At 41.4% G+C, this 18,421-nt stretch overlaps 1 long non-coding RNA gene across 1 annotated transcript in view; it reads right to left on the bottom strand.

Moving 5' to 3' along the window:
- 4930425L21Rik (RIKEN cDNA 4930425L21 gene) overlaps nt 1–18,127 on the bottom strand; it is a 24,479-nt gene extending 6,352 nt beyond the window's left edge. The window contains exons 1-2 of the long non-coding RNA NR_126088.1: nt 17,979–18,127; nt 12,104–12,197 (exon numbers count right to left, since the gene is read on the bottom strand). This is a non-coding gene — a long non-coding RNA (RIKEN cDNA 4930425L21 gene). The remainder of the gene's footprint in view (nt 1–12,103; nt 12,198–17,978) is intronic.
- Between the last annotated feature and the right edge of the window lie 294 nt (nt 18,128–18,421).

Raw genomic sequence — 18,421 nt, 5'->3', positions numbered from 1 at the left:
TCGGCCAATGGGCTGCAGCCAATCAGGGAGCGACACGGCCTAGACGGAGGATAATTCTCCTTAAAAGGGACGGGGTTTTGCCATTCTCTCTCTTGCCCCTGAAGAAGTAAGCAATAAAGCTTTTGCTGCAGAAGATTCCGGTTGTCCTGAGCGTGTTCTTGCCGGCGGGGACAAAAGTTCAGGATACCCCCCCACTGCCCACCTCACAAGGCCCCTGTGTCTGGGCAGAGCCTGCTGGAGTTGTACGGAGATGAGTAGGGAGCACATAAAGAGCCCTCTAGCTGAGCTCAGAGTGCACTGCCGCAGATGCCTTTACCCAAAGCTTTGGCCCCCCAAGCTGACCTGCATGAGAAGCAGCTGACAATGGGCTGTCATTAAAGCTGTGCGAACCCTAGCTTAAGTCCAGACCAGGAACCTCAGGGAAGAGGGGAAGCTACTTTCTGCTCTTGGGAGGCCAGGCACCTCTGGGTAAGATGTTAGCACGTGGGTGACGTTGATTCTCTTCACCTCCTCTGAAAGCAGCGTCTCTAGCCATCAGAGACCTACAGGAAGAGGCCAGGCATGAAGGCCATTGCTATAGTGCTCGCTCTCATGGATACACTCACTCCAGGATTCAAATACCAGGGATCTTTCCAACAGATCAAGAGGGGTGGGCTTTGTTCTGGGGGAAAGAAGACAGAGGAAAAGAACAAGGTAATTACGAGGAGATGTTTTACCTGGGTGAGAAGTGAAACTCAACAAGACTCAACAAGTCACAAGAAACATCAGGGTGTAATGACTCATGTTTGTCATCCCAGCCTTTTAGGAAGCTGAGGCAGGAGGATTGCCATACATCCAAGGCTAGAGTAGGCTAAAGAATAAGACTCTGTCTTGAAATTAAAGAGCTATTTATTTCCCCTTCTGAGTGAGATTCAAGCATCTTCCCTTGGGCTCCCCTTGTTACTTAGCTTCTTTGGGTCTGTTGATTGTAGCGTGTTTATCCTCTACTTTATGGCTAATATGCATTTATCAGTGAGTACGTCCCATGCATGTCTTTCTGGGTCTGGGTTACCTCACTCAGGATGATATTTTCTAGTTCCATCCATTTGCCTTCAAGTTTCATAATGTCTTTTTTTTTTAATGTCTGAGAAATATTCCGTTGTGTAAATGAACCACATTTTCTGTATCCATCATTCAGTTCAGGGACATCTGGGTTGTTTCCAGTTTCTAGCTATTACAAATAAAGTTGCTATGAGCATAGTAGAGCAAGAGTCCTTGTGGTATGGTGAAGCATCTTTTGGGTGTACACACAGGAGTGATATAGCTGAGTTTTGAGGTAGAACTTTCCCTGCCTGCAAGAAGTGCAAGGACAAAGATGGAACGGAGACTGAGGGAATGGCCACCCAATGACTAGCCCAACTTGAGACCCATCCCAAGGGCAAGCACCAATCCCTGACACTATTAATGATACGCTGTTATGCTTGCAGACAGGATGCTAGCATAACTATTCTCTGAGAAGATCCACCTGGAAGCTGACCAAAATAGATGCAGAGACCTACAACCAAACATTAAATGGAGCTTGGGGCGTCTTGTGGAAGAATTGGGGGAAGGGTTAAGAAGATTAATAGAGTCAAGTAACCTAGACCCTTGTAGGCTCCCAGAAACTGAGCCACCAACCAAAGAGCATATGTGGGCTGAACCTACCCCTGGATGAATAAGAAGCAAAAGTGAGCTGACCACCAGCCTGGACTCACTGTAAGTAGCTACACCCTGCTCCTACGGCCACATCTCCAATGCTTCTCACCACCAGGCCTTCCTCAACCTATCTCCCTTGTTACTTCCTGTTATGGATCCAGGGTCACAACAATAAGAGAAGCAACTAATTCTCCCCCTCCCCTGACACTGAGCATAACACAAGTTAGAACTGTAGCCTTTCTCCCTCATAGGCATTAGATGACAAAGGTAATATTTTCATGGAATAAAGCAATCTTTTCATGGTCAGTTAAAAAAAGAAGAAGAAGAAGAAGCTGTTTTTAAAAGAGGATAGGAAGAAGCCCAGATTATACTTTGATTTGTCTAAGCTAAATTCAGATACTTTATCCCCTAAACTTGACAAATCATTTCAGATTATAGAACATTACTTTGAGAAACAGGGGGGATTTGCTATTAGTGTCTTTGTTTTAGAGGATTCACGACGGAGGAATTTTCTGTCTATATTAAACAAGATAGAGAAGTTTGATCAAGAGCCATCACAGGAATCCGAAGACCTTAGTTCATCAGTTTTCACATGGTGTCTCCCCCACGGACGTCTTCTGATGTTTGAAAATGGGTTGTATCTCCCTGACCCAGAGCCATTGACTTGTTACTGTTTTATGCCAAGTTCCTCCTCACTTGTTATTCTTTGGGGCTACACTGTTGAATCTAAATGTCCCGTGAAGTATCTTTACAAAGAACAGGCTATGACTTGGCTTTGAAACAAAAATCCCTTGTGTTTATACAATGCACAGAGACTCAAAAGCACTGGTGAAAATTGATAAGGTAGAAGCACAAGTCTAATGCGTGGTGACAGGAAGCCTTTTCTTTCCTGCAAAGCAGGAACATCTGCTTGATGATTTAAGGGGCATAATGTGGGGAGGTCCCTAATACTAGACCAGCTTTGCTGTCACAGATCCATGCACAAATCTCACATAGAAACAAGAAAACACCATCTTCAAAGTTTGCAGAAAGATGTCAACAGTTTAAGAGAAAATCCCAGAAGAAAATTGTTCCAGAAATTTCACATCCTGATGCTCCCAGTAGCACAGAAGTTGGCATTATGTACAAAAAACATAGATTTTGATAACTCTAAACAACTTTAAAAAATAAAATTCTCCCTCTGTAGCAGATTTAGACAACCTGCTTGTTGATGTAGGCAGATAGATACTATAAAATAGTATGTTTAAATAAACTCAAAGTGTCTTTTTTAAAGCTTGGAATAAAAATTTAGTATGGGCCAGTGAGATAGTTCTACAGGTAAAAGTGCTTGCTGCTAAGCTCAACAACCCAAGTTCAACCCCTGGATCCAACATGGTGGAAGAGAAGAACTATTTCCAGTAGTTTGCCCTCTGCCACCATACATATGCAGACACACACACACACACACACACACACACACACACACACACACACACACACACACACACACACAGAGTCAATATAATTAAAATATTTAAATTAATTTGATAGTACATTATGCCTCCATAATGTAATTAGCGGTATTTTTCCTGATCCATAATTTATGCTAGATTTGATTTGACATGATGTACCATGTATATGTTATAGTCTTTATTGTCAAAGATATCCTTCCTTCCTTCCTTCCTTCCTTCCTTCCTTCCTTCCTTCCTTCCTTCCTTCCTTCCTTCCTTCCTTCCTTCCTTCTTTCCTTCCTTCCTTTATATGTATGAGTGTTTGTTCTGCCTGCCTGTATGTCTGTGTATTATGTTTATGCCTGGTGTCTGAGGAGATCAGAAAAGGACATCAGATCCCCCTAGAATTTGAGTTATGGATGGCTGCTAGCTGTCATGTGGATGCTGGGAATCAAATTCAGGTTCTCTGCAAGAACAAGTGCTCTTAATTGGTGAGCCATATCTCCAGCTCCAGTATCTTATATTTTTTATCACATCTATTTTATCTCATTTATTTACTCAATAAAATGTTTAGATTATTTTTGTTTGTTTATTAAATTTTTTCATATATTTTGATCATTTTTCTTCCTCCAACGCCTCCAAGATATTTTCCATTTCCCTACCCACCTTTATGCCTCTCTCTCTCTCTCTCTCTCTCTCTCTCTCTCTCTCTCTCTCTGTCTCTCTTTCTCTCTCTCTCTCTGATAAAAATCACAGAAGTGAAACTTATTATGAACAAAGACAAATAAAAATGCTAAAACAAAACAAGAAATTCTCACCATCATTTCTGGATGTAAATTTCACAAGCATTGTGAACATTCTGGGAAGCCAGAGCTAGAGCTAGTAATAGTTAACACAGGCTAGTTAACCAGAGCTAGAGCTAGTAATAGTTAACCCAGGACTAACTCGGAACATGTCAACGGCTGTGAAATGGCCTTTTCTGTAGAGTTTATAATGAAATCTTAAGATCTTTTATCTCGAGTGGATGGAATATAGTGTTTGACTGGTAAAACTCAAGCTGTCTTAGGACAGAGTACTGCCACATGCTGAAATCCAGAAAGAATGGCTTCAGCAGGTTAGAATTCTGTGACAGATGAGATGTGCTCACTGAAGTTCATGCACTGGAGACAAGCCCAACTGTAATAGTGTTGGGAGGTGGGGTTGAACAAGAAGAGCTTAGTCCATACACACCACAAGTTCACACCAGCAGACCCACCTACACACCACAAATTCATACCTTCGTACCACAGAGTCACACTGGTAGACACACATAGTCTGTCCTTATCTTGTGTTTAGCTTGGTTCTCAAAGGCTCAGGCACTTGGAACATTGACCCCAAAAGATGTTAAAGCAGGCTAGATAGACAGCAAGAGTCACATGCCTAGTGACATAACTAAAGGCAGTCACAGTGGTAAAGGCCTGTACTGCTCAATATGGTAGTCACAAGAGTGCATGTCTACAGGGATTAAAACCTAATTCTTCAGACAAATGCTAGTACCACCCATAGCTGCTGGCTATCTTTCTGGATACCAAACTATAGAACACATCAGAACTGCAGAACTTCCTCCCAGGCAGCATTGCTTGAGAAAAAACTTGTTATATGGTTAAATACATGTTCTGTTTGCCCACAGGACCTAAACTCAGTTCCCAGCACACATGTCAGATGGCTCACAAATGCCTAGAACTCCAGTTCCAAGGGATCTGATGCCCTCTTGTGGTCTCCATAGACACTTGCACTCATGTGCACATACATAAAAATGTTTTAAGAGTCCCTAAATAGTCTTCTACTCATGGAAAGTTGGACAGACCATCATAAACTGGCTTGTGGAGTTCCTGCCATCCTTTAGGGAGTATTTTTGGTTTCTGGGGAATAGAATTGTTATCAGGAAACAGTGTAATGATGTTTGTCCTATGACAGCATGGATCTTGGTTTTAGGTCTCTGACTGGAACACTAGTCTGGGCAACATAAAGAAGGAAAGCAGCCACAGAAAAAAGTACCAGCAACAAGTGAGGACTTTATTCCTTCATGGTGTGCTCTAGCAAGTGTAGAAGTCTCTACCTCCAACCCCTCCCAGATGGGCCCATGTATTTGTGCTTGGCTGTCTTGACTCATCACACTGTAAATATCAATCTCTGGATGCTGACTTTCCAGAAGGGAGACGCCGGGAGTTTTCAGCATCTTTTTTCCAATGTCTGGTGCAGAGTCTTTTTCAAAGCACTTGTGACTATTTGAATGAATCAGTTCTTCACCACAAAGATTCAATCCCAAGTGCATTGAGTACAACCCCCCACCCTTCCCTCCCTCTCTCCCTCCCTCCCTATCTCCTTCCCTCCACCATTCCCCACCTATATCTCTCATGCTGGAGTTTGATATGTGGAATAGTCTGTCAGTAGGATGAAGGTTTTCCTGTCTGATCCCTTAGATTGCTTCCTTTCATTACTATCTAAGGAATCTCTTCCATTTAGTATCTTCCAAATCTTACTTTCCCTTTCCTGTGTCAATGTAGCTACAAGGCTTCAGTGCCCATTGTTGTTTTGAGAAACTTTTTTCAATGCACCAAGGCTCTCTGAAGTTCACAGCTATCCCTCCTTTAGTCAAAGATCCTCTGATCTCTAAATTAGTCCCTGTTACTGCATTAAACTCCTCTTGTTTTAGTTTATTCTTGGTAGTAGGGATGCCTAACATACCGTAGACATAAAGTCTAAGCTCACCTTCCTAGGAGCCGGGCTCACTGTGATGCCTGACTCTTGTTTGCAAAAATCGCCCAACAGAGAAGGAGGCTCACCAGAGAACGCCTGCCCATCTCACAGGTGGCATTTCAGGCCACTTACTGAACTGTGACCACTTGGAATTTAAAAGAGAAGTCCATGGTCCTCCCCTGAAGAGTAATATTTAATTCATGAATCATTTATTTATCAACTGCATGGCTTGATACTGTAGATGATTCCATGGTAAATAGGAGCGGTATCTGCCTTAAGATAGATTAGTCTAATAGAAGCAAACTACAGGCACGAATAACTACATTATAAGATAGGAAGTGACACTGAAGATAAAATACAATTTGTTAAGCGATCCCAGAGGGCCAGAAGCACTACCCACTTGTCAAGCCAGGAAGGTTTTTATCATTTAGATCTGTGCTTTAATGAAGGGTTGGATTTCAACCTGATCTGATCAGAATAACAAGGTAACATTCGAAGTCAAGTCATGATCACTTGAAGGCAGTGGTGACATTTCCCTACTTGGCCAGCCCACGAGTATGGTGAGAAACTGGAGAGGGGAAGTTGACAGGGAGAGTTTGCATTTTCTTGAAGGCCAATTCACAACTATATTTGTGGGCAATGATGATGTCCTGGAAAGTTTTAATGAAAGAACTGGAGGACTAAAAAACTGGGTGCTGTAGTCAGATTGTCCTAAATAACAAGACAAACCCCAAATCTCAGAGTCTTAAACATACATGGTCCACCCCTCACACCCATAGATGCCCTCGTCACGTTGGCAGGGGCCCTGACAGCTCATCAAGGATCCCACTGGTGCAGAAGAAGGAATAGCTTTAGCAGAGGAGTTCGAGAGAAAAGGGCCCAGCTCCTCTCTCCTCATATCTCATTGGCCAGAGCCAGGTGTTGTAGCAGGAATGGTCCACAGCATTTCCTGCAGGAGGACCTAATTGAGGACTGCCTGAGAGACCAAGGATTGCTAGTGCAGACAATGCCAGCCAATCGGGAACTGCTGCTTCTTGGGACCAATGAGGCATGGGCCGAGGGTATTAAAGGAGCTTGTAGCAGCATTCAGATGAGCTCGCTGCAGTGTTTCTGACCTGCTCCTGGGGTCTGTGTCTTGACTCTGCACCACCTCACCTCCAACCTCCAAGGGCAGGAAGGGTCGGGCTGCAAGTCGTCCAGGGCACAGGCAGCAAGGTGTGAAGGGAAGAATGCAGGAGAGATGATGCTCGCAAGGTAAATCAGGAGGCAGGTGGTACTGTGGAGAACAGAAGCAGGGAAGCCTGGGTAGAATCTCAAGTATACAAAAGGGAAAGGAACGACTTGGCAGCTAACAGAAAAGGTGGTAGGTTCTGGATGGACGGATGGACGGGACTAAGGCCGGAGAGAACAAGGAGCTGCCACTGGCTGTAGATTTCCAGCCTACAATTACCTCATTGTGCTTCCAGCTCCCTCCGGAGTGCTGGGATTAAAGGTGACACCTGCCTCACAGAGTTGTTGTGGGGATTAATGACAGACATTGTCTGTGAAACATTTAAGGCTCTTGAAGAAGGCACTTTAAATACAAAATAATATCTATTACAGTTGGCTTATTTGTGAAAAAAAAATCTGACAGGAAAGAGAATAGGTAGTCACCTGCCCCCCACCCCTTACTGGAAAGATGCATTCCTCATTTAGTCACCAAAAGACAATGGGTCATTCAACAATTCACTTGAGGACTGCTGTAGTTTTACTTCTCATTGCTGAGACAAAATGCCTTTAAAGGGTAAGTTATGGAAGGATTTGTCTTGGCTCATGTTTTGAGGGATTCTGCCTATCATGGTGGGGAAGGCATGGTGTCAGGAGTGTGAGGTAGCTGCTCAGTGGATCAATACTTGAGATTGTTTTGTTCCTTTCCCCTTTATATTTCAACCCAGCCTAGGAGATGAGGCTCCCCACAAGCAGAGTGAGTTTTCTTCCCTTCTCAGTTAAACCTCTCTAGAAACACAGATGCACCAAAAGGTGGGTCTCCTAGGTGGTTCTAAATCTAACCTAAATCTAGTCAATGAGGGTTATCAGCATAACTAAACGTCATGGGGAGGTGGGGGTATGGGGAGGGGGCTTAAAATCTGATTGACAGTGTCCTTTGCCTTACAGAAGTTTTTAATTTTCATGAGGTCCCATTTATTAAATGTTGATCTTAGTACCTATGCTATCAGTGTTCTGTTCTGAAAGTCTTGTGCTGTGCCAATGCATTCAAAACCATTTCCCATTTTCTCTTTTATCAAGTTCAGTGCATCTGGTTTTATGTTGGGTAAGGTAATGAATGTAAATCTGCTTGCATTCTTCTACATGCAGACACCCAGTTTGGCCAGCACTATTTGTTGAAGATGCTGTCTTCTCTTCAGCATGTATTTCTAAACTCTTTTTTACAAATCAGGCATCCACATATTTCCACATATATGTGTGGAATTATGACTAGGTCTCCAATTAAATTCCATTGATCGGTGTGTCCATTTTTATGCTAATACTTCATGTGGTTTTATTATTACAGCTCTGTAGTACAACTTAAAAGTCAGGAATGGTAAAGCATGGCGGTTCTTTTATTGTTCAGGATTGTCTTAGCTCTCTTGGGTTTTTGGTTTTCCCATATGAAGTTGAAAATGGATTTTCAAAGTCTGTAAAAAAAATGTGTTGGAATTTTGATGGGGATTGCTTGGAATCTGTAGCTTGCTTCCATCTTCTGATATCCTTGTTAAATTTCCTTTTTCAAAGACTTGAAGTTTTTATCATACCAATATTTCAATTGCCTGGTTAGAGTTACCCCAATGTATTTTAGATTATATGAGGCTATTGTGACAGATATTGTTTTTCTAATTTCTTTCTCATTCTGTTTGTCATTTGTGTATAGGAGGGCTACTGATTTTTTTTAAAGATAATTTTGTATCCAGTTACTTTCCTGAAAGTATCAGCTATAGAAGTTCCCTGGTAGAATAGTTCAGGGTCACTTATGTATGCTAGCATATTATTCACAAATATTAATACTTGATTTTTTCTTTCCAATTTATATCCTCTTGAGCTCCTTCAATTGTCTTACTGTTTTAGATAACTTCAAGTACTATATTGAATAGATATGGAGAGAATGGACAACCTTGTCTTGTTCCTGATATTCTCGGAATTGCTCTGAGTTTCTTTACATTTATTTGATGTTGGTGATGAGCTTGATATAAAATTCCTTTATTATATTTAGGCATATGCTTGTACACCCAATATCTCCAAGACTTTTACTATGAAGGGGTGTTGAATTTTTGTCAAAGGTCATTTCTGCATCTAATCAGATGAACCTGCTTTTTTTTTCCTTCTCTTTTTTTTTTTTTTTTAATATGATAGATTTTACATTGAAGGATTTTGGGATGCTGAACCATCCTTGCATCCCTGGGATGAAACCTGCTTGATTATGGTGGATGATGTTTTTGATGTGTTCTTGGATGCAGTTTGTGATTATTTTATTGAGTATTTTTTACATCAATGTCTGTGAGAGAGATTGGTCTGACATTCTATTGTTTCGGGTGAGTCTTTGGTTTAGGTCTCAGGGTAACTATGATCTCATCAAATGCATCGGATAATGTTTCTTCTGTTTCTATTTCGTGGAGTGATTTAAGACATTGACTCTTCTTTGAAAGTCTGGTAGGGCTCTGCACTAAAACCATCAGATTCTGGGCTTTTTTGTTATTGTTATTGTTGTTGTTGTTGTTGTTGTTGTTGTTGTTAGGAGTTTTTTTAATGACCGCTTCTATTTCACTAGGGATTATAGATTTATTTAAATTGTTTACCAGATCTTGACTTAACGTTGGTAAGTGGTACCTATTCAGAAAAGTACCTGTTTCTTTTAGATTTTCCAGTTTGGTGGAGCATAGGTTCTTAAAGTTTGCCCTTATTATTGTCTGGATGACCTGTGTATCTGTCATGTCCCTCTCTTCATTTCTAATTTTGTTAATTTGGATATGCTTTCACTGCCTCTTGCTTAGTTTGGGTAAGGGTTTGTCTATTGGGTTGATTTTCCCAAAGAACCAACTCTTTTCACGCATTGATTCCTTGTATTGTTCTATTTGTTTCTGTGGTTTTGATTTTAGCCCTCAGTTTGATTATTTATCACTCCTTAAGTTTGATTACTTCTTTTATTCCAGAACTTTGAGATGTGCTGTTAAATTGTTGGTACGAGCTATGAATTTTCATCTTAACACTGCTTTCATTGTGGCCCATACGTTTTGGTGTGTGTATTCCTTGTCACTGAATTCTACAAAGTCTTCAATTTTTTTTTCTTTATTTCTGTCTTGACTCATTTTCATTCAGTAGTGAGTTGTTCTGTCTATATGATTACTGTTGTTTCTGTTGTTGTTATTGTTGTTGTTATCTAGTTTTAATTTATACTGATCTGATAGGACACAGATAGTTTTTTCAATTTTCTTGTATCTGTTGAGACTTGCTTTGTGTCTGAATATGTGGTCAATTTGGAATAAACTCCATGAGATGCAGAGAAGAAGGTGTACTCTTTTGTGTTTGGGTGAAATTTAATATCTGTAAATATCTGTTACATCCATTTCTCTCTTTAGGTTGTTTTGTTTTTGTTTTTTGTTTGTTTTTGTTTTTGGATGACCTGCCTATTAGAAAGAGTAGGGTATTGAAGTCTCCCACTATCAGTGTGTGGGGGCCAACCTGTGATTTAAGTTGTAATAATGTTTCTTTTGCAAACTTGGGTGGTCTTGCGTTTGAGACATAGATGCCAAGAGTTGAAATGGCATCATAGTAGATTTTTTTCCTTTGATGAGTATGTAGTATTCTTCCCTATATCTTTTAATTAGTTTTTATTGGGTTGAAGCTTATTTTGTTGGATCTTAAAATGGCCAAACCAGCTTTCTTCTTAAATCCATTTGCTTGAAATATCTTTTTCAAACCCTTTACCCTGTGTTATAGTGATGTTTTATATACTGTGTAAAGAATTTCCTTGTATTATTTTAATGATGATGTATATACCTGCAGAGAGTTGATTACAGGCCAGACTTTGGTATTGTTATTTTTATGAAGCATCACCTTGTCTCAGTGCTTTGTAAACATTCTGATTGGTTAATAAAGAGCTGATCAGCCAATTAGCTGGGCAAAGGAAATAGGAAGGCTTGACTTCCAATCTCAGCCAAAAGTCCCAGGGAGAGAAAAGTAGAACAACCAGGACAAGAAGTAGAGAGACCACATGGAAAACCAGTAGGATTCATCATGAAGTCATGATGAGAGATGAGACATGAAGACACATACAAACCAGAGAGAGCCAGGGAAAGAGCAGACTGGCAAGTAGTGGGGCTTTTGTCTGGAAGTAAGAGGTTTAGGGTGTAGAATAGCTCAGAACCTGTCCAGCCTAGGCTTACAGCTTGTCCATAAAATAGGTCTCTGTAGTCATTACTTGGAAGATAGAATGGGAATAGATAAGATTTTATGTATAAATTAATGCCTATAATACTGAGGTAACAATTATCCTTGATGCTGAGTGTACTGGCTGGTTTTGTGTGTCACCTTGACACAAGCTGAAGTTATCACAGAGAAAGGAGCCTCCCTTGAGGAAATGCCTCCATGAGATCCAGCTGTAAGGCATTTTCTCAATTAGTGATCAAGGGTGGTAGGACCCATTGTGAGTGGTACTAGCCCTGGGCTGGTAGTCCTGTGTTCTATAAGAAAGCAAATTGAGCAAGCCAGGGGAAGCTCATTAATTATCAATTAAAATGATTAACAAAGATGTTTAATAACAGGATAGTCATACTTTCCACATAGTAACACAGGTAATTATGAGAGACCAACTCAGCAAATGCTGAGAAGCTCATTGCTACTCCTCTCTAGCTTTCCGTTTTATGGTAGGGGTTATATCATTCTTTTAACTGATGCCTGGCATTCTCCCAGGAAACGGGGCGCATAGATTTTTCTGTGGAGGGATTTCTCATATCATTTCTAAATTGGATATGAAACCTGGATGATTCCAAGAACCACTTACTTAGATTCCAGTCAACAACAACAATGAAAAGATGCCACAGAGTGTTATGCTTAGAATCTATTGATTATTAAACAAAAACCTAAGTGCTAGGGGTGGAATCCCGCCTCTTAAGTTGTTAATCAAAATATTCTAAAGACTCCCCCAAACAATATAAATTATTACCATTTCTCTTAGTCTGCCATGAAGAGCCAAATGATAAAACCCTCTTCCTGGAGACACCACATACCTTGGTTACAAAATACAAAAATCAGCCTGGAACTGATCTGGAAGCTTCTTTTCTGCTGGCCACTTCCATTGTGCCAAAGCTGGCATGCAGTCAGCTAGGAGAGAAAAATTAGCAGTAACCTCTTATAGCTTAGGACTTTGCATGTTACAATAGAAGATATGCCACTGGTGCAATAGTAGCTGTTATAGGGGTAACCAACTGCTTTCTGATGGGCTTTCAGGTCCTTTCCATAGGAAAGAGCTCATGACTGATTCTATGGACCAGGTCAAAGGCTAATGTCTAGAGATCTCAAAATCAAAATCAAAACCTATTAGTTTTGCTAAGTGACTGCATTGTCAAATTGTGTGTGTGTGTGTGTGTGTGTGTGTGTGTGTGTGTGTGTGTGTGTACATATATACATACCCATGGAGTAGTATTGCTCTCAGTCTTGGTCAGAGAAGCTTTCTTTGCAGCAAGTGTCAGTTAATATGAACATATGGGCAGCCAAGGTGCAGAGAACCTGTGACTGTTGAGTGTTGCACCTTATATGGAACACCCATATAATCTTCTCTAAGATTCAAGGAACATTATGGGGAAGTAGGGCAAAAGATACAAGAATCATATTGCGGAGGTGGGGGCGGGGCTATGAAAGTGTCTTATGGGTATGATGTGGCTGTGGCAACCATGAACTCACGGCAGTTATGGTTTCTGCATAGAATTTAGCCTATCAACAACAATCATAGATGGGGAAGGCTCCTCCCAGGAGAACTACTGACAGTCGGGGGTTCTGAAAGAAGAGGAACATCAGCTTCCATGGTGTAGCTGTTGGCAAGTTGCCTGTGGTCCAGTGATGAGCTTCAAGTCAGGCCCATTGTGTCTGCGATTAAACCAAATGGGATTAAAATCACACGCAGAACAAAAAGACATGAAACTTGGATGGAGACTTATTGGGAGAAGAAGGGGTTTGTGGGAATGGAAAAGGGTAAAGGAGAGTGGACAGGTGAGGAGTGCCAGATAGATTTCATACTTGTATGAAATTGTCAAATTCTAAAGTAATCAAGACATCTGCTAATAAACCATCTAAGGACTGGGATGTGTTTCAGTGGCAGAACACTTGACTTACAGGGTCCAGACCTTTGATTCAATCTTCACGGTCACAAAAATAAAGCAAAACCCACCAAGAGATGCTTTTTTCTGTGACAACACGTCTGTAGTCCAGTAATATTCAGATATTAACTGCATTAGACATTTGACTCCTTCTCCTTCTGCTTCTTGGGATTTCTGAATTATGTCCAAATCCCCAGGCTCCACTCATGGCTCTTTAATACAAATACCATAAACCTTGTGACTGAGGCACATTGATGTCTTGCAGTCAAAGGCAATGGAAGGGGAAGGTACAGGATCAAGGCAGGTTCAATATATAGTGGGAATCCAATTCACAAGGACAACACCTGCATTAAAAGTTTGTTTGTTTGTTTATGCATATGAGTGTTTTGCCTGTATGTATGTCTGTGCACTTCATGTGTGCCTAGTACCCTTGGAGGCCAACAGAGAGCAGAAGATCTCCAGGACTGGAGTGATGGGTGATTATGAGCTGCCATGTGGATGCTGGGAACCAAGCCCAGGTGCTCAGGAAAAGCAGCCAGTGCTCTTATCAACCGAGCCATCTTACTAGCCGTATGTGGCACCTTCTTTTTGTACCCTTGCCAGGGGACAGTAACTATTCTGGGGGAAAAGCCCTCAAGATATAACTGGGAAAGTGTCACAAATGGCTCAGCACACCATGTAAAAGTCAATGATATTCATGATGCTGGCTGGAATCAGTAAAGAAAACGATACTAAGTTACTAGTTGCCTCCTACAAAACATTTTTTTCTGAGCTTTAATCCCAGCTTGCTCCTATCTAAGGGTGATGACAGGAATGAAATGGAGCCAAAGAGATAAATGTAGTCTTAGAAAATTGGATGGCACCAATTCTACCACCTACCTTTCTAGCCTTGGCAAGTAGGACTTTTGCCTCATTGTATAGCTAAATGACCTATATCCTCCGCCCCCAGCTTTTGCCTCAAGAAAGCCTCCTGCAAATACTGCTTTTGCCAATGAAACACCTTGTGGAAAGCTACTTAACTGCATAATTGGGTTGTGTAGGGCTGTGGGCTTTGGCCTCATCCCTGTCCCTGTCTTCACCTGGTCCCAGATGCCAATAAGAATCTGAGACAAACAACAGTATCTTTAACTGCCCTTTCTCAAGAGCTGCTTTCTCCCCAGAGACAGACTCTGCTGAGGCGTATTTGAGCTGGATCCAGCAGACCCATAAACTATGGTGAATGAGAGCGCCAGCTCTTCTGGCAGGAAAAAGGAAACCAGCTTTCATGCTCAACAAGGGGCCTATCCCAATAAAGTCCAAGCACACTATGCCACAGCAGAGAAAATGCCAAACCCAGCCAGCCAGCTTTCCAGAACACCAACAAAGATGGCTATACTGTCACGGTGCCCTCAACTCTCATTATCAAGGCTTACCCTAATGGAGATGTCCTCCAGCCCAGGCTGTAAAGTGGAAATGAACCCAAGGATCCATTATACACTGAATAAATATGCATCACAATGATTTAGATGGGAAAAAAAAACCTCCCCTGTAGGCTCATGTGTTTGAACACATGGTCTCTAGTTTGTAGAACTTTTAGGAAGTGAGTTGCTATAGGGCAGACATTGAGGCTTATAGAGCAGACCCACTGCCCATCTGCCTTCTGCTTCCTGATTCCTGTGAGCAAGTCTCCTGGAGCTCCTTTGCCATAGTGTGGACCCTTCCCACTTCTGTGCCTTCCTCCCTGGGATGAACCATACCTCAAAATGAATCGAAGTAAGTCCTTCCTCTCTTCAGTTACTTCTCCTCGTGTAGTGGGTCTTAGTGATGAGGAAAGTATGGAATGCATTAATTGAAAAAGAAAGGCTCTGAGGATAGAGGCAGCTCAGTTGGGAAAGTGTTTGCCATGTCAACACTATGGCCAGAGTTCATCCTCAGCATCTATGTTAACAGCCAGGTACAGCAGTATATACAAAAGCCAGTGCTGGAGAGGCAGAGACCAGAGTATTTCAGAGCTCGCTGGCCAGGTATTCCAGTCAAATAGGTAAACTCTAATTTTAGTAAGAGATCTTGTCTCAAAAAATAAGGCAGAGAGCAACACAGAAAAATCCCAATATCAACATCAGTCTCTGGCTTCCATACACATTTGTCTCTGCCTGACTCACTCACCCATCATATTCAAACAAATATATGAGCATGTGCAGGAATATACATCCATGCATGCAGTGCACACACATAAAAGACGGCTCAGCTCTATGCCATCAGCTTGTAAATGTACCCGCTGTTACCAAGACAAAGTAGTTAGAACTTTCCCCGAAGCTCAGTCTATCACCTTAGGCTTCATTTGCCATGGTGCTGGGTCAGACCAGGCTCCCACCTTTCCCCTTTTACTTTTTTGCTAATATCATGGAAATACTGGGAAGGAGGAACATCCAAGGACAACGTATACTGACTTACTCCTGTACCTCTCCATGAAGAATCTCAGTTGTGCATCACATAGACTCCCAGTTGGCAACATAAAGTACAGAAAGATGCCAAGTGACACAGCTCACCAGTTCTGGACCATTTCACCTCCGTGACAACTTATATCAATAAATACTGTCATTGCATAGAGGTGTCGGGTAAATATTTGGGCATTGGTTTAGTGGTCCATGAACCACTGTAGAAATGGTAAACATGAGATGTTTAAACCTGTTATGTTGAAGATATGTGTAAATGCACTTTGAGGCCTACCACAACACTCAGAGATCAACTTCTTGAAAGAACTTTCTTACAAAATTTTCTCAAGTCAAATTATTATATACAACTCTCTTATGACATAAACCTATCATCAATGATCCCAATCTAGTTCTTTCTCTGCTACCTATGAGAAAAGTGGTTTATATTGGGGTGGGCTGATTCAGTTTACTAGGACAGGTTTGTGGGAAGGCTATCTAAAGATATTCAAAATAGCAACACATTATGGGGGTACTTGTGTTGGGATGGGATGGTGTTTGAATGTGAATTATCTCTCACAGGGTCATGTCATCAGCTGATAGTGCAGCTCTGGAAGGTTGTAGTACCTTAAGAGGTAGAAGCCTATTGGAGGAAGTCACTTGTTGGGGATGGGCCTTGAAGTCTGATAGCCTGGGCCTACTTCCTCTGTGCTCTCTGCTTCTTATATGTGATCACAATGTGACGAGCTGTGAGAGGCTGCTGCCACCATCCTTTCCCGTCCTGATGGGATCAATCCCTCAAACTGTAAGCTAAAACTTGACAAGTATCTTGTCAGATACTTGATAAGAGAAGTAGACAAAGCCATTAATACAGGTTGTAAAGGAAAAGATCTACCACTAACAAGCTCTGCCTATTGTCCAAAGTCATCTAGTGTGAACTCTGGTATCTATACTGGCTAGGAACACTTTATTATGGCTATCTCTTTATCTGCCTATTGCTTGCTGCCTGGCTTGCCTGTTTCACTATCCTGAAGGTGCCTGATCTATCTAGGAAACATAGCAATTGCCGGAGGCTCAGCATTCAGTTCTTCTTGTACTTTGCCTGATGAGATATCAGGCCCTGGTAGCTTGGGCAGACCTATATGAAGAATCATAACTTTAAAAATAGCTCTGACTAGCTGACTTCATTTCTGCATAAAGTCACTCAGAACATTCCACCTTTTTTTCTGGCATGTTTTGTCTACTGCCATCCAATGACCAACAGCAGACTTCACCAGTCTTGGTCATCCAAAATGTTAGATATACTGTGCAGCTGAAGATTCGGGGCCTCTCATAACTATGAAAGAAAGAAAATAGTTCTGAGGTTCCCTGAGATGTGACCTTCATCAATCACCGGGGCTCTCTTTCCCTCAAATACCAAAGATAGGTGATATTAAAGTGGGATCTTTTCAAATATTTATTACTCTTCAGAGGAGGAAATAGAGAGTCAACAAGGTTAGGTGAGCTGCCAAGTTCACACGGAGATCACCAAACTTGATTTGAGCCAACTCCTGATTCTGCATCCTTTTCCATTCTGTTATTAAACTTCCTGGGGAATGTAGTTTCTTGTTGATTAATGATTTAGAATTAAACTTAAATTCATGAAGCTTTCCTATGGGAAACAATGCTTTATTGTAGTCTTCTAAACTATTGGTATATAAAAGGGGGGCTTACTCCTGACATCTTCACGTACATGTAGCATGTACTGGGGTACATGGCTCTAACCATTTTGCCACCCTTCTTTTCCCAGGCATCGGTGCCAGCAGCAGCTCACTCTGGAAGCATTGCTAAGATAATTTTCTATTTATTTTCTCTTAGCCGGGATTTTCTCACACTCCTCTTACTTCAGCTTTCTGATCTATGGAAATCATTTTTATCTGGTTTCTTAAAAAGCCAAGTTCCCCACTTACCAGCCTAATAAAGAGACATACACATTCCACCCTCCACAATGACACAGGCAAGGTGGGAATCAAGTCGTGCCTTTAAAAGAAAACATTCCAGAGTGTGGAGCTAACACAAGCTCAGACAGAGCTCTGTCCTGCCTGCGGCACCCACACCTATCTCCAACCCTGTTAATTATTTTCCCAGGCCAATGGAGACCCCGACAATAACTTTAAAAGCATCCTGAAATCTAAAAGGGGCCCTCCAGTAAGCTGCTGTATGCTCTGTTCACTGTTATAATATGGGTCTTGACATACTCAGCAGTTTTATAAATGATTTCAAAATGATCATTTTCATTCCAAAACTGGCAATATGTAATATATATGAGTTGAATAAGATACTGAATTACAGTAATGAATTTAAATGATAAGACCAAGTAACAGAGGGTTTAAAATTACCTGTTAATTTTCCTAGCTATTAGGTCGATAGTGTTCAGTACATATTTCCATACTGAGGTATTTCTTTCTAATTTATAAAAAATCCATTTATCCTTTGAGGCAGGAGTAGATATATGGACATGCACAGACACATACACACATTCATGAACACAAGCATAAAACTTATTTTTCTGCAAGGGGTTGGGCTATTTGATGATGTCACAGAGTCAGAATGAGAGAGGGATTGTGAACCAAGCTTGGTCAGGCAGACAGTTCTGTTCTGGTTCCTGTGTTTGCTGTTTGATACTAACCAGACACTTAACCTTTCTGTGCCCCAGGTTCCTCGTCTGCAATATTAGTGTCTACCTAGACATGTTTCTTTCACAATTCAGTGAAATTAAAGCTCTTGGCACAATGCTGGACACGAGTTAAGTATCTAAGTATAAGCTATTACTTTAGAAATG

Source organism: Mus musculus, chromosome 6 (assembly GCF_000001635.26).
Source record: "Mus musculus strain C57BL/6J chromosome 6, GRCm38.p6 C57BL/6J".
In the NCBI taxonomy this organism is placed as follows: domain Eukaryota; kingdom Metazoa; phylum Chordata; class Mammalia; order Rodentia; family Muridae; genus Mus; species Mus musculus.
This window is presented reverse-complemented; position numbering and strand designations above follow the sequence as displayed.